Genomic DNA, 10,432 nt, shown 5'->3' with positions numbered 1-10,432 from the left:
CCTTGGCATTTCCTCAGACACTCCCAGCTATCCTAAAGCAAAGGAAAGGGAAGGAAAAACAGTTAACTTAGATCACAATCCTGCAAGACCCGAGTGTCCCTCAGTTTACAAAAGTCTTAGCAATTTACATTTCTATCAATAACCCAGCTTCCAGAAGGAAATGTAGATAAGGTTAAGGTCCTTATAACCTGCAGCCCATTGACAGATACTTGGAAGCAGACAGAGTGTAATGTTCCTCCAGGAAGCTCCCAACTATCTTCATGTTAATACCTTGCTAGAGGGAAAAACTATCTTAACTTGACTATGGCAAGGACTCTGGTATCCTGTGAATCTTCTTTAACGTATGAAAATCCTTGACACCTTCCTTTTTCTTACCTCCTTCAACCTCATAGTATATAAGCAGCCACCCCTCACAACCCCCACCCCCCGCACAGCAGCTCTTTCTGCCCCCATGCTTTAATAAAGCCACCATTTGTACCAAAGACATCTCAAGAATTCCTTCCTGGTTGTCAGCTCTGGACCTCACCCCACTGAACCTCACCTACATTCCAAAACCCAATACACTCAATTCTATTGAGAAGATTGACATCTATCTCAAACAAAGACCAACCTTAATGCTATCTTAGTTTGGGTCACTGGCTATAACTTTCACAGTTGCAGAAGTCTGCAGAACGTCTGAACGTCCAGATAAATTTTTTTTTTAATTTTTAAAGACTTTATTTATTTATTTACAGACAGAGTTCACAAGTAGGCAGAGAGGCAGGCAGAGGCGGCGGGGCGGGGGTGGGGGGGAGCAGACTCCCCGCTGAGCAGAGAGCCCGACATGAGGCTGGATCCCAGGACCCTGAGATCATGACCCGAGCCAAAGGCAGAGGTTTTAACCCACTGAGCCACCCAGGCACCTCTGAACTTCCAGATAAAGGGGCATCTCAACCCTAGGTTCCCATGTCCTTGCTGGTAAGTGATTATCATTTATCAGTGATTGCAGGTACAGTTCTTTTTTTTTTTTTTTTAAGATTTATTTATTTATTTATTTGACAGAGAGGCAGCCAGAGAGAGAGAGAGAGAGGGAAGCAGGCTCCCCGCTGAGCAGAGAGCCCGATGTGGGACTCGATCCCAGGACCCTGAGATCATGACCCGAGCCGAAGGCAGCGGCTTAATCCACTGAGCCACCCAGGCACCCCTGCAGGTACAGTTCTGAATGGAGAATTAAGATTATTTTAGGGGCGCCTGGGTGGCTCAGTTGGTTAAGCATCTGCCTTGTTCATCAGAGCCCTGCCTCAGGCTCCCTGCGCAGCAGGGAGTCTGCTTCTCCCTCTGCTTTCCCCCCTCCCCCGCAATCCCCCATGCACTCTCACTCACCATCTTGCTATCAAATAAATAAAATCTTAGGGAAAAAAAAAAAGAACACAGGTAGGTAATTGGAAAGAAAATTACTAAATTATCTAATAAATAGTCCCATAATCCCACAAGACTGCCCCTTACTTTAGATGCCAACTGCAAGGTCAGGTTGTTACTTGTGCTTCTGACCAACAGGCTATAAATCAGAAGTTCCCAAGACTGGGTGCCTGGGTGGCTCAGTGGGTTAAGCCTCTGCCTTCAGCTCAGGTCATGATCTCAGAGTCCTAGTATGGAGTCCCTCATTGGGCTCTCTGCTCAGCGGAGAGCCTGCTTACCTCTCTCTCTCTGCTTGCCTCTCTCCCTACTTGTGATTTCTCTCTCTGTGTGTCAAATAAACAAATAAAATCTTAAAAAAAAAAAAAAAAAGTTCCCAAGACTCCCTCCTTAATTTGCCAGAGCAGCTCACAGAACTCTTAGAACAGGGCACCTGGGTGGCTCAGTGGGTTAAGCCGCTGCCTTCAGCTTAGGTCATGATCTCAGGGTCCTGGGATCGAGTCCCACATCGGGCTCTCTGCTCGGCAGGGAGGCTGCTTCCTCCTCTCTCTCTCTCTCTCTGCCTGCCTCTCTGCCTACTTGTGATCTCTCTCTGTCAAATAAATAAATAAAATCTTTAAAAAAAAAAAAAGAACTCTTAGAACATTTATTTACTAGAGCACAAGTTTATTATAAAAGGATATAACCCAGGAATAGATGCACAGGGCAAGGTATGTGGGCAGGGGAATGGAACTTCCATGCTCCCTCTGAGTATGCCATTCTCCCCACATCTCCATGCGTTCACCAATTTGGAACCAACCCCTTCCTTTTGGATTTTTTTTTTTTTGTAAAGATTTTATTTATTTATTTGACAGAGAGAGATCACAAGTAGGCAGAGAGGCAGGCAGAGAGAGAGAGGGAAGAAGGCTCCCCGCGGAGCAGAGAGCCCGATGCGGGACTCGATCCCAGGACCCTGAGATCACGACCTGAGCTGAAGGCAGCGGCCCAATCCACTGAGCCACCCAGGCACCCTCCTTTTGGATTTTTATGGAAGCTTCATTACATAAGTTTGGCTTTGGTGCCCACCACAATGTCCCCGGAGGACAGCATCATTCTGGCCCTACCCTGCCCTGTGGACCTCTCCCCAAGATTGTGCCAACACTTGGGCCCAGAACTGTTCTGGTACCAAATGTGGGTCATCAGGCTCTAGAGGGAGAAGTGTGAACTCTCCCTCTGAGCAGGCTTAGAGGACACTGCTTTTGGACTTGAAAGCTGGGATTCAGTGGCCCATGGCACCTGTGTGCACCTTTCCTTTGACATGATAGTGAGAGTTTCCACCTCTGTGATGAGAGGTAACAAGAGAGCTTAGCATGAAGTTTCAGATCAACTCTTGCCCAAGGACGGCCCCTAAAAGGACTCAGCCATTTGTATTTTATATAGTTTTATAGTTTACTGTGATAGGACAGTAAGTCAGACCCTGTTACTCTGAAGTTATACCCTGCAAATGTGTATGTAGGAAATAAAGGGGATACTGAGAGATTTAAAGCCTGACTTTCAGGACCAGGCTTCTTGTTTGGACTTTGCAAACCAGAGCTAAGTTTTGGCTTCTAACAGAAGTGGAAATGAAATAGGAACCTCCAAACTGAATCCCTCCCAGTTTTTAAAAAAGCTGACTTATATCTCCATAGCAATTTCTGAATTTATGGTGTCCCCTTAACTATATCTCTTCATACTTTGAGCCTTGTTGTGTAAAAGTGGGTTAGCATAAGTACAGCCATCTTAGCTTGGGCAGCCATCTCAGGCCCAAGGACTGAACTCTCCCCTACTTTACTTTAGTTCCAGGGACTCCCACCCTGCTTTAGTTCCAAGAAAGTACTTTACCCTGCAACACCCTGGCAACAGCTAATCAGCTCAAACCATCAGGGTGGCTGGACAGTTGCGCCACGGGGACCAGATGTTAGAAAAGAGCTTATCTTACTAAACCACCAGGGGGGCGCAAGCCAAAAGTATGTATGGTTTCTGAAGTGATGGAAAATTACTGTGAGTTGGATGTTTTTAAAAAATGCTATATAAACCTTTGGTTTTGAGTGCTTGGGGTCCTTGTTGAAACCCGCTGCGCCGGGCAGATACTTGGACCCCAGCTAGCTGGAAATAAACCTCGCTGTGTGACTTGCATTATCGAGAGTGTTCTCTGTCTAATTGAGTGGTGGTTGACTCCATACCCTAACAGTTGTTTATGTATTTGGTGAAGAGAGCACATTACATGAGAGCTGTGCTAGTCTACCAGGACCGCAGTAACACTGTAACATAAGTACCATAGACTGGTTGGCTTAAACAACAAAAATGTACTTTCTCACAGTTCTGGATGCTGGAAGTTGAAGATGAAGGTGTCAACAGGTTTGGTGGTACACGGTCCATCTCCTTGCCTTGTGGATGGGCCACCTAGCTGTGTCCTCACATGTCCTCTTCCCCTTGGTGAGCACAGTGTTGGTGTCTATTCCTCTTAAAAGAAAGCCAGTTCTAATAGTGTAGGACCCCATCCTAATGACCTCATTAAACCTTAATTACCTCTTTAAAAGCCTAGCTCTTAATATAGTCACTTGGGGGTTATGGTTTCAACATTGGAGGAGGTATTATATTAATGTTTTAGTGGTAATAAAAGGCAAAGGAGTTATTTAAGCTAGATGATAAATGGCAAAGACTATTCAACTATTCAAAAGTATCTCCCAGATGCCAATGGCTCACAATAACTTCTAAAAGTGACTTTTAGAGAAACATAATTTCCAAAAGGTGCATTTAGTGATATTTACTTACAGTATTTAATTGTAAAAGCATTATTTCCAAGAACTACTTAAAACAAAAAGAAATATTAAAAGGTGCCAAATGTAGAGTTTAGTAAAATACATTTATTTCCATTGAAGCATTTTATATTATGAGCAATGCTGATTGCTGATCCAGCCTGACTAAAATGTCACAGACATATCATCTGGCTTAAGAAAAGTTCTGATAATTTCGATCCTTTTGTCCTAGATACATGTCACAGAAAACTTTCGTCTACTTTTTGGGCTTCTTTTCTAACTGTTCTCCCCACCGTACATTGTACTATAAAGGCAATGATCTCCCACACATACTTGTCCAACTTTTGGTATTTCCAGGTATTTTTCTCTCCGATTAAAACATTTTTCCCCACTATGCTTTGAAATCGAAACAAATCTATATATATGTCTGCATAAATTTCAAATCAGGAGTGGTTTTCTACCCTAAACATTCTGTGAAAGGAGTTCAATTTAGGGGCACCTGGGTGGCTCAGTAGGTTAAAGCCTCTGCCTTCGGCTCAGGTCATGATCCCAGGACCCTGGGATCGAGCCCTGCATCGGGCTCTCTGCTCAGCAGGGAGCCTAATTCCCTTCCAATCTCTCTGCCTGCCTCTCTACCTACTTGTGAGCTCTGTCTGTCAAATAAAAAAATAAAATCTTAAAAAAAAAAAAGAAAGGAGTTCAATTTAAAATGGAACTGGAGGGGCGCCTGGGTGATTCAGTGGGTTAAAGCCTCTGCTTTCGGCTCAGGTCATGGTCTCAGGGTCCTGGGATCAAGCCCTGCATCAGGCTCTCTGCTCAGCATTGAGCCTGCTTTCCTCCTCTCTCTGCCTGCCTCTCTGCCTACTTGTGATCTCTGTCTATCAAATAAATTAAAAAAAACACAAATATTTAAAAAGAAAAAAATTAGATTAAATTAAAAAGTAAAATGGAACTGGAAGGGACACCTGGGTGGCTCAGTTGTTAAGCATCTGCCTTCAGCTCAGGTCATGATCCCAAGGTCCTGGGATCAAGCCCTACACATCAGGCTCCCTGCTCTGCGGGAGGACTGCTTCTCCCTCTACCACTCCCTGTGCTTGTGCTCCCTCTCTCGCTCTCTCTCTAAAATAAATAAAATCTTTAAAAAATAAATAAAATGGAACTGGAAGATACGAAATGGACCATCTCGTGTAAACAAACTCAGAAGAATGGAGCTTAAGAACTGAGACTGATTTCCTTTAAATGTTCAGTTTGCAGAAGACTTGTCACCTGACCAACTAACATCCTCCGAGAATATTCTTCCATCCTCACGACAGTGAACTCACTGCATGGACTCTGACTGGACGACTCTATCTTTACACTGCATACCATAAGTACAGCCTGCTAAAAACCCCCAGCTGACTTGCCTATATCTTGCTGCATTTTGTGTGTCTAAATTTTAATTTCTCTGCTATTTCTGAATACATTTAATTTCCAGTAATTCAAGTTTGTGTCAGTTTACCTCCTTATTTAACATGATGGTTCCCTATATTATATTATCACAAAACTTCCTGAATATCTCTAGTGACTAACATTATTCAATTTTAGAAAATTATTTTAAAATTACATCAGGGTGGGGGGCACCTAGGTGGCTCAGTTGTTAAGTGTCTGCCTTTGGCTTAGGTCATGATCCCAGGATTCTGGGATTGAGCCCGGGCTCTGTGCTTGGCAGGAAGCCTGCTTCTCCCTCTCCCACTCCCCCTGCTTGTGTTCCCTCTCTTGCTGTGTCTCTCTGTGTCAAATAAATAAATAAAATCCTTAAAAATAGTAATAAAATAAAATAAAAATTATAAGGTGGCTCAGTCAGTTAAGTGTCTGCCTTTGGCTCATGTCATGATCCCAGGGTCCTGTGATCGAGTCCTGCATTGGGCTCCTCGCTCAGTAGGGAGTCTGCTTCTCCCTCTGCCAGCCACTCCTCCTGCTTGTGTGCACGCTCTCTCTCTCTGACAAATAAATAAATAAAAATATTTTTTAAAAAATAAAAATAATTATCAAGGGGTGCGTTGGTGGCTCAGTTGGTTAAGTGTCTGTTGGTTTCAACTCAGGTCATGATCTCAAGGTAGTGAGATCAAGGTGAGTGTCAGGCTCCACAGTGAGTCTGGAGCCTGCTTAAGATTCTCTCTCTCCCTCTGTCCCTTCCTGACGTTGGTCTCTCTAAAATAAATAAAAAGATAGATAAAATTATTAAGGTTCATGTTTTCTATACACTATAAGCAATCTGAAACAGAGTTATTATCATTATTATTCAACTTTGAATCCAAATGTCCCAGAAGATTAAATAGTATAACAAGAGAGCCTAGGAATATACAGAGTTGACTCAACAAAATGACTGGATGTTCTAGAGGGGACTTCTAGCCCACAAACTGCATTTGAAACATTTGTTTTTTTGTCCAGCAGGCTAAACAAAACAAACACCGGGGCGTCACTGCTAAGGCATGACGGGATGAAGGTCAGAGAGCCGAAGACACCAGGGCAGAGGTGTTCATCAGACCACGGTGCAGCTTTATAATCAGGGTTATGTGAAAATATAAAATAGAAGATGGAGGAAAAGGAGCCAAACATCCTCCACGATGAGAATGGTGCTCAGGGTTCTGGCCTCATGGGAAGGTCTGGAGAAAGGCTATTGCTGGGAATTTGGTGGCCTTGCTGCCTGTGCCACTGCAGACCAGAGATCACAGAGCCACTTGGGAGGCCGTGAAGTTGGGACTCATGTTAACGAAGACCAACCTGAATGTGTTTACCAGAACAGTACATCTTTCTGGAATGTCTGAAAGATGGTATCTATGAATATTTTGATGTAGTTGTTTTTACTCTTTCTTGGTCCAGTCTATTCATAGCAATAAAGGAATTTAGCAGGAGTTACAGGACCCAGGAGAGGAAAGAGCAAAATCTAGTGCACTTTGGGGACATCATTCTCAGCTCCACCCACCTCAAAATACCGGGGAAAGCTTACTGGCCCAGAAGCTGTCTGAGCTGAGACAGGTCCTTCTGGCCCTCTGTGAAAAGAAAGGACAAGTTTATGTCCAACATCACCTAGAAAGTATTTCCTTCCAAAGCTGCCATGGTCTTAAGGAACTCCTTAGAGGGAAGCCCGAAGGAGTTGGCAAAGAAAAATTGCTTAACCAGATCTCTTGATAGATAATCTCCTCATCAGTGCTCTTCACTCTGAGTCTCTTTCAAAAAATCTTTACAAATGTTGGACACATTGAAACAATTACTTCTTCCTTCTACCTTTTAGTTTACAATCTGGGGAGCTTCCTGGGTATAATCTGAAACTGGCCCCCACACATGGAGGACAGAGGCAGACCATCCCACACTGGTAGGTGGCAGGTTTAAGCAAGGGAATGTACATGTGAAGCCTACCCCCCGGGTGACTGCAGGATGAACAGATCTCTGCACATGCCTACCAGGATCCTGACGGTTTTGCAGAAGCCTTAACCAGGATGGGCTGCATGCACCATCCAGAGGGCATCAACACCTTACTAACTCAAGGCCGTGTCCTTGGGCAGCCCAGTGCAGGGAAGGCAAGCAGAATGGACATTCCAAGGATGGGGAGGGGGTAAAAAGCCTCCAATTGGGGCGCCTGGGTGGCTCAGTGGGTTAAGCCGCTGCCTTCGGCTCAGGTCATTATCTCAGGGTCCTGGGATCGAGCCCCACATCGGGCTCTCTGCTCAGCGGGGAGCCTGCTTCCTGCCCCCACCCCACCTGCCTCTGCCTACTTGTGATCTCTCTCTCTGTCAAATAAATAAAATCTTTAAAAGAAAACAAAACAAAAAAAAGCCTCCAATTGCCCAGGCCCATCTCTAGCAGCAACCAGCAGTCATGTCTTCCTGATGACTTCTTCCAACACTACCATTTCTCATTCACACCTGAAATACGCACACATGTGCATGCCTGCATTCACATATATGTGTGTATACATACGTACGCATACATATATATTATATTATTTCAGGGTGGACGTGGCAACACCCTCTTTCGCTGGAACTGTTGATGCAGAAGGTAGTTGGTGTCACGAAGGAAGTTTTGCTAGAACAGTGCCTGCTCGCGGAAACATGTGGTTTGGTAAGAGGAGGAGGAGAAGGTCAGAGATAAATAACCTTTGTTTCCTGAGCAGCCGTATGGTCTGTATGGTGGTCACCATGATAGGGAGCAGTAGCTGTGTTACAATCAGTTACTAAAAATAAAACTTACCAATGGAATTCAGAGATGGAGTTAACTCCTGGAGGGCTGACTCCCTGGATGCAGAAGTACACACTACTGAGAAACAGAAAAATATTCACAGCTCAACTGAAAGTAAAGGAGAAAGCTGGGTCAGACTTGGTTGCTAGACCAAGCTCCCATTTCAGGACATCTGCGCTCCACCCACTGGTCTCAAAGCAGCATCCCAAGAGAAAAACTGTGGGGGATAACAAAGTAATTCTATGATCTCTGCTCACCAAGAAGTTCATAAACAAGGTGGAGGGGAAAAACAAAAACCTTGAAACCAGGGGGCAGACTATGAAGGAGTTCTTTCACTTTATAGATCAGTAACATCAGAACTTTTACAGAAAATGGATTATGAGAGTAACTAATTTGAGGGCTATGTCTTCAGTTTTAATGCTGCAGAATGGAAGAGTATGTTTGTGTTGATACGAGACCCACAGCTCGCTGTGAAATCATCGCAGATGGCTGTATGTGACGGAGACACATAGAAGGTAGTCCTTAGAGGAAAGCCAACCGGCGGAGTGGAGTAAAAGTCCCAGAAGGCTGTGTCAATCCTGACGAGGGATCTGTTTCCCCCATGGATACTGAATGGAGCATCCCAGATGCTCCTGCCGATGTGCTTGGTATGCAGCCGTGTGGGCCTGACTCTGCGACTGGGATATGCACACACTGAATATGCCTGTTACTGGTTCATGGGAAAAGCTGTGGTTAAGGGGCCCTGCTCACATGGGCGCCCCATGCAGCCCTACTGCTGTAAGACTGGACAGTTCAGGAAGCCTTAACATGTTTCTGGGATGCCTGGGTGGCTCAGTGGATTAAGCCTCTGCCTTCAGCTCAGGTCATGATCCCAGAGTCCTGGGATCGAGCCCCACATCGGGCTCCCTGCTCAGCGGGGAGTCTGCTGCTCCACCTGCTCGTGTACTCTCTCTTGCTCTCTCTCTCGAATAAATGAAATCTTAAAAACAAACAAAATGCTGTTTCAGCTTTCCCTCATGGGTCTTATAGATAATAAAAATATTACATTAATTAACAAAAGTAGGAAAAAGCAGGAGACAGAGTCAACAGACTGGTTTTAGCAGGACACAAATTTTTAAACAGTATTAAGGAATAAAGTGAGTAAAACAAATATTGATAGGGGTGAACAAAAAAAAGGATGATTATTTTAACATGGAATGAATAAAATAAATGTTGATAGGGTTAAAACTGTTTAAAAAAAATCAACTGAGTTAAAGGGAAGGTCTAATTGGCTTCATTAAAGGACTTATCAATGAGGCAGCATCCCATCTAGCAAGTAGAGGGCAGCTCCGAGAAGGTGTACAAAATGGCAAGTTTTTAATGGTAGAAACAGTATAGAAAATGGACATTTATTAGCAAAGAATGCATTGTTTTAGAAAAGCTTGCCCTCCTAAGGGGAAGCAAAGGGTCTATCAAGGGATAATTCCCAGTGTTGGCCAGGAAATTCCCATTTGGTTTGTTCAAAGTCCCATTGCTGCAGGGATGGAAGCCGCAGTCACATTAGGAACGGAGTCGCCTGGGACCTCCCAGCCCGCCCAGATTGCAGCTGGCTGGGCGCATCGTCTATGCCCCTTCTCTGGCCGAGCCTGTGCTGTCTTATCTTTCTTTTCCTTCCTCCCTCCCTTGCCCCCTCCCCCTTGCTTCTGTCCTTCCTTTTCTTCTAATTTTTAACACCTGAGTACAGTTCACGCACCATGTGACACTAGTTTCAGACGCACGAAACAGCGATTTGACTTCTGTGCCTTCTTGGGGCTGCAGGAGCTTTTCTTCACAAGAAACAGGCTGTGAGTGCCTTTAGGTCAGGTACCAGATCTTAAAACCAAAGTTGTAGCAAAAACGGTAACCATACCGGTTTGGCACTTTTGCAATCATCATCTCTTTCTCATAATGACCATGTGAGGTTGCTGGGGCGCAGGCACAGTCTCCACCAGACAGATGAGGAAGCAAAGCTCAGAGAGACTAATTTACTCGAAGTTGCACAGCAGCAAGCGGCAGGGCAGGGA

The 10,432-nt window shown here is 44.6% G+C and overlaps 1 protein-coding gene across 1 annotated transcript in view; it reads right to left on the bottom strand.

Moving 5' to 3' along the window:
- Positions 1 to 6,481: 6,481 nt before the first annotated feature.
- The window catches only part of LOC309852579 (zinc finger protein 773-like), a 28,138-nt gene continuing 24,187 nt past the window's right edge, over positions 6,482 to 10,432 (bottom strand). The window contains exon 4 of the mRNA XM_082709467.1: positions 6,482 to 8,498. The gene's annotated coding sequence lies outside the window, so the exon portion shown is untranslated. The remainder of the gene's footprint in view (positions 8,499 to 10,432) is intronic.

The sequence above is a fragment of the Mustela nivalis genome (assembly GCF_964662115.1).
Source record: "Mustela nivalis genome assembly, chromosome: 18".
Taxonomy (NCBI): domain Eukaryota; kingdom Metazoa; phylum Chordata; class Mammalia; order Carnivora; family Mustelidae; genus Mustela; species Mustela nivalis.
Note: the sequence above shows the minus strand (reverse complement) of the source record. Positions and strands in the feature narration are given on the sequence as shown.